The sequence below is a fragment of the Furipterus horrens genome, unplaced genomic scaffold, assembly GCF_987537825.1.
Source record: "Furipterus horrens unplaced genomic scaffold, mFurHor1.1.pri manual_scaffold_5, whole genome shotgun sequence".
NCBI lineage: Eukaryota > Metazoa > Chordata > Mammalia > Chiroptera > Furipteridae > Furipterus > Furipterus horrens.
Window position 1 is genome coordinate 22,298,124 of NW_028327175.1, and position 6,245 is coordinate 22,304,368.

Consider the following 6,245-nt stretch of genomic DNA (forward strand, 5'->3'; position numbering starts at 1 on the left):
AAAATTAACAAAATACAAAAATTTATGGTAGCATTCAAAATGTTGAGGAGGAGGTAGGCGACGGCGGCAGCGGCGCCCGGCGCCTTAGTTCCCCGGCAGGCAGCGGCTCTACGGTGAGCGGCAGCGGCAGGAATGTCCGACAGGGCTCGGGACAGGAGGTTCGCAGGGCCCGCGGCAGCGGGACGGACCAGAGCGGGTGGGCACCCCGCTCTGGCCGGGGGTGGCGGCGCCATGTGGAGCGGCCGCTGCGCCTTCACCAGCCTGGTGGTGGCCGTGTTTGCGGTGTATGTGGTGCACACCTGCTGGGTCACATACGGCAGGGTCTACACCCGCCCGTGCGCCAGCGATGGTAACTGCATCCAGCCCTGCCTGGCGCGGAAGCCCAAGCGACAGCTGAGTGTCTGTACCACCACACGGTGCAACATTGGTGCTGAGAACAACGTGGATCTTGTCTTGAACGTGGAAGACTTTGACGTGGAGTCCAAATTTGAAAGGACAGTTAATGTTTCTGTACCAAAGAAAACAAGAAATAACGGGACGCTATATGCCTATATCCTCCTTCATCATGCTGGCATTCTGCCATGGCACGATGGGAAGCAGGTGCATCTGGTGAGCCCTCTGACCACATACATGGTCCCCAAACCGGAAGAAGTCAATCTGCTCACTAGGGAATCTGCTACGCAGAAGATCGAAGCTGAGAAGAAGCCAGTGAGTGCCCTGGATGAGCCTGTTTCTCACTGGAGACCAAGACTGACACTAAATGTGATGGTGGACGACTTTGTCTTTGACGGGTCCTCCCTGCCTGCTGATGTGCATCGATACATGAAGATGATCCAACTTGGGAAGACCGTGCACTACCTCCCCATCCTGTTCATCGACCAGCTCAGCGATCGGGTAAAGGACCTTATGGTCATCAGCCGCTCCACCACCGAGCTGCCCCTCACTGTGTCCTATGACAGGATCTCGCTGGGGAAGCTCCGCTTCTGGATCCACATGCAGGACGCAGTGTACTCCCTGCAGCAGTTCGGGTTTTCAGAGAAAGATGCTAATGAAGTTAAAGGAACTTTTGCTGATACCAACTTGTACTTCTTAGCATTGACCGTCTTTGTCGCAGCATTTCACCTCCTGTTTGATTTCCTGGCATTTAAAAATGACATCAGTTTCTGGAACAAAAAGAAGAGCATGGTTGGGATGTCCACCAAAGCAGCGCTCTGGCGCTGCTTCAGCACTGTGGTCATCTTCCTGTTCCTGCTGGACGAGCAGACAAGCCTGCTGGTGCTCGTCCCAGTGGGTGTCGGAGCCGCCCTTGAGCTGTGGAAAGTAAAAAAGGCACTGAAAATGCCTATTGTTTGGAGAGGACTCAGGCCCAAGTTTCACTTTGGCACCTACAGTAAGTCTGAGAGGAAAACCGAGGAGTACGACACTCAGGCCATGACGTACCTGTCCTACCTGCTCTACCCTCTGTGCATCGCGGGTGCCATCTACTCACTACTGAACATCAAGTATAAGAGTTGGTATTCCTGGTTAATCAACAGCTTTGTCCATGGGGTGTATGCCTTCGGCTTCCTCTTCATGCTGCCTCAGCTTTTCGTGAACTACAAGATGAAGTTGGTGGCGCACCTGCCCTGGAAGGCCTTCACATACAAGGCATTCAACACCTTCATTGATGACGTCTTCGCCTTCATCATCACTATGCCCACCTCCCATCGCCTGGCCTATTTCAGGGACGATGTGGTGTTCCTCATCTACCTGTACCAGCGATGGTTCTACCCTGTGCACAGGAGCAGAGTGAACAAGTTCGGGGAGTCCTACGAGGAGAGGCCCCAGCAGTAACTCCACACACATTGAGCCCTGGCCTGGGCTGTCAGCCGGCTTCTGCACAGCAAGTCTTGGAGGGTCAGCTGACTGAGTATTTTTGGATGCTTCTGGTGAATTCCTGGATGTTATACCTTCTACATTGCCAAAACCTCCGAATGCTGCTCCTACGTCTCCTGAGTCCCTTCATGTGGTGTTTGAGAGGAACAGGCTTCACTTAGGATGCCGCCAGCATGAAGACTTCTGTCTCGGTCACTGAGATGTTGGGTGCACATGGTCACCCTTGGCCATTGGTGGCTCTTGGCTCAGGAGTATCCAGTGTGAGCAGCAGCTGCACCATCACCTCAGTGTCCCCCCACCCAGCAGACTCCGGAGGCAGGGAGGAGCGGGTTTCCATCTCCAGTTGTCTGTAAGTGGTCCTTATGTGAAATTTCAAATGCCTCTAAATCCATGCTGTATAGACTCTGGGATCAAATGGCTTTTTTCCTTTTTGTTTAAAATTTGACTATTTTAAAGCTTAATGTATGTATGTTTCTATTTTAAAATAAAATAAATTTCTCTGAAAAAAAGAATGTTGAGGAGTGTCCAAAGACAGCTGCATCTTTCTGTAATCCATTTCAGTAAACATTAGATAGTGGAAATGGAAACTGAAGAAGTATAATCTCATACTTAGAGGATATTTGGCTTTACATCGTTCTGTGTCCTTGTAAATTAACCCTGAGAATTAGGCCACCTTAGAGAAACTCTATAACCTCAGACTGAATCTAACTTGGAAAATTAATTTCCCTTCAGTGTTAGTCTCCTCATCTACAAAATACTGGCTGGTAAATAAAGATCACTTCTTATCTAAATTCACTCATTTAAAACTTGCTCTTAGAACTTCATGATTGAAACACTCAGTTCTGCATGACTACCAGCAAATCTTAGTTAAAATTTAGGGAATTTCTTTGGACCACTGATTAATGTATACAGTCAAGGAAAACACTTATAAAAGCACTGTGTCTATTATTGAAAATTTTAAGTGGCCGTTTAGAGAAATAATTTTTTTCTCTAAGAAATATTTGGAAACGTACTTCTGTTATATTTTCACATTAGTCATAGCATATTAGTCAGAATTTTCCTCTCCTTCTGCTAATTCCTATAGTATTTGAATGCATGCATTAGTCATATAGACCATTACTGACACTGCTTCTTTGGTCTATTTGGCCACATTATGATATCAGATCAATAAATCCTTGTTTATAAGCACCTTTTATGAGATTGGTATAGCCACTGTGGAAAACAATATGGAGGTACCTCAAAAAATAAAAAAAATGGGTCTGCCTTTTGACCCAGCTACCCCTCTCTGGGAATATATCTGAAAGAATCCAAAACACTAATATGAAAGAACATAAGCACCCCTATGTTCAATGCAGCATTATTTACAATCACCAAGATATGGGAGCAGCCCAAGTGTCCATCAGTAGATGAGTGGATAAAACAATTATGGGACATTACACAATGGAATGCTACTTGGCTGTAAAAAAGAAGAAAATTTTACCCTTTGTGACAGTATGGATGGACCTGGAGGACATTATGCTAAGTGAAATACGCCAGTCAGAGAAAGACAAATACCATATGATTTCACTCATATGTGGAATCTAATGAGCAAACTTAACTAATAAGGAAAACAGGAACAGACGGGTAGATGGAGAGCAGGATAACAGCAGGGGGTAGGGGTAGGGTAGAGAGGGATTGAGCAAAAAAAGAAAAAGGACTCATGGGCATGGACAACAGTGTGGTGATTGCTGGGGGAGGGGGTATAAAGGGACTAAATGGTAATGGAAAAAATACAATAAAGATTAAATAAAAGATTACATTCAAAGTCAAAAATTGAAAAGGTGTTTCTTTGAAGCTTATGTTGACAAATTTTATAAATTTTATCACAATCTTAAAGGTTATCAGATTTCTTAAAGCTTAGAATTAAATATCTCATTGTTGAGAATCTAATACTCATTTTCAAAAACAGTGTTTTAAGAAACATTTGGAGGGGATACCGAAGATGGCCGCGGAGTAGGAACAGTGTTCTCAGCTCGCTCCTGTTAAGGAGACAATGTAGGAGGAACAAACTCGGGGAGGAATGACTGAGTGAGTGGGAATATCTGATAACGTGAACAGGGAGGAGATCGTGGGAGCAGCGTGGAGGGGGGTGGAGGGGTTTATCACAAACTGCAGCTGAGTCATTCTGAGACTCCGTGCATTTGCAGTATCAAGCCGGAGAGCTCACTAGCTGGGAGTGAATTCTTGTAGGGAGTTAGGGAGAGGATTTGGCCGAAAAAGCCAGAGGAGGGAGAGAACAGTGAACAACCAGGACTGGGAGAAACTGTGTGACCTGAGTCTAGAGAGAAACATCCTCAGCTGCAACCTCCGACGGAAAGCTCGGCATCCCGGGCGCGCCCAGCACTAGCGCTAGGGCCCTACAGAACAAAGGAGCAGTTTTGGGGCTAGGAGACAGGCCGCACAGAAAAGCTGTTTCGGAACTCCGGACCGGGGGAGAACTGTGTTCTTGAAATCAGTGTTTGCTCTTTAGTCGCGCTAGAATCCCACAGAACAAAAGGCAGGTTTGGGGCTAAGAGAGAAACAGGACGCGCAGGGTGTGTAAGTAGGGAAGAGAGCGGAGGCGGAGGTTCTGGAGGGGAGACGGTTTTAGGGCAAGGAGAAGGGCCCGCAGGGAAGGGCTGCTGTGAAGCTCCAAACCGGCAGAGAGCTCCGGGGAAGGAGAGTGCTGCGCTGACCGACCACACTAGAGTCCCACAGAACAAAGGGACGGTGCTGTGGCGGGAAGAAAGATAGAGCGCGCAGGCCGATAGACAGGGAAGCCAGCGGAAGCGGTAGCTCGGAATAGAGAAAGTTTTGGGGCAAGGAGAAGAGCACAGGCAGGAAAGCCACTGCAAAGCTCCAGACTAGGGGAGAGGCCCTGGGCAGGAAAGGGCCACTGGGCCCGGCACTTTGACCGACTGTGCCAGAGTCCTGCAGAACAAAAGGACGATCTTGAGACAGGGAGAGAGGTGGGGTGCGCAGGCATATAGACAGGAAAGAGAGCAGAAGCTGTAGCCTGGGAATAGAGACAGGACCGGAGGCAGGGCGGGGATTGCTGGCAGGCACAGGCTGGACCGACAGAGGGAAGGAGTAGCTGGACAAGCCTGAGGAGGGCTGAGGCTGCCTCAGGAGGGGACAACTAAAGGCAGCTCACAGCAGAGCGGTGGTAGGCCCACGAAAAACAGACTAGCAACCCCAGAATCACGCAGAACCCTCCCACAGCCAGCCAACCAACCAGAAAAGATTTGAAACTCATGGAATTTTGAATAGGAGCAGACTCAGGAAGGAAGCAAGGAAAAACCAAAAAACAAACAAACCAAAAACACCCAGAGACTGTGCATAAAAGTTGAATTGAGTTAAAATCCTCATTCTTTTATCTCTCACTCTCTCTCTAACTACCCCTACCGTCAGTCCCTTCTTATTCTCGCTCCTTTTCTCCCCTCCCCTTCCCCCCCTTCTCTCCCCTTAGCATTCATTCTCCCCTGCATCCTATTCTCAGTTAATTTTATAATTTTAAGTTCTCTCCCTTTCTCACCCTCTCCTTTCTCTGCGCTACTCACCTTCAACTTTATTAAATTTCTTTCTTTATTTTGTCCCCCTTCAGTCTACATTCATTTTTCTTTCATCTCTTGTCCTTATTTTCCTTCTCTCCCTATACATAATCTCTCTCTCTCCCTATTACACTTTATATTCTAATCTCTTAATATTCAAATTATAATTCTAATCTATCCCCCTATCCCTTTACTCTCCTATTCTTACCCCTTCTCTTTTTCTACCCCACCCCCCCACTTCTTTCCCTACCTCTTGTATTTCTCTCCTTCATCCTATCTTTTGCCAACTCTTCAATTTCAATCCTCCCCTCCCTAATATCTCCTCTTCCTCCTGATTTCCTTCCCTCCTCTGAGCTCTTTTCCTCCCAAATCCTCTTGCTTTCCTATCTCCTATTCCTCTCTCTCTATATTCACCTTTTCTCTCTATCTTGCAACTTTATATCATGTTTTAATCTCCTAATCTTTTTTATAACATATAATTTAAAAAAGAATTTTAATCCAATCCCCTCTCTTCTACCTCCCCTTCTTCTTTTGTTCTCTCTCCTACCCTTCTCTTCTCTACTTTCTCTCTCTCTTTCCTCTCTCCCTTCCTGTCTTGCTATTTTCTACTCTGTATTTTTATCCTTAAAAAATTCTCTCTCAATCTATTTCCTACCTTCTAACCTCCCCAGCCCTCTCTTTCAATTTCTGGCTGTCTGTCTACCTGGATGTCTGTTGTGTCTACCCTACCTCCCACGCTAATCATATAGTACATACCGATTATATAATCCTAATACTATACACTTCCACTTTCTCTCTCCA

General features: G+C 46.7%; 1 pseudogene; it reads left to right on the plus strand.

Annotated features, from left to right (window-relative positions):
• Positions 1 to 216: 216 nt before the first annotated feature.
• LOC150008264 (lipid scramblase CLPTM1L pseudogene) lies at positions 217 to 1,848 on the plus strand (annotated as a pseudogene).
• Positions 1,849 to 6,245: the final 4,397 nt, after the last annotated feature.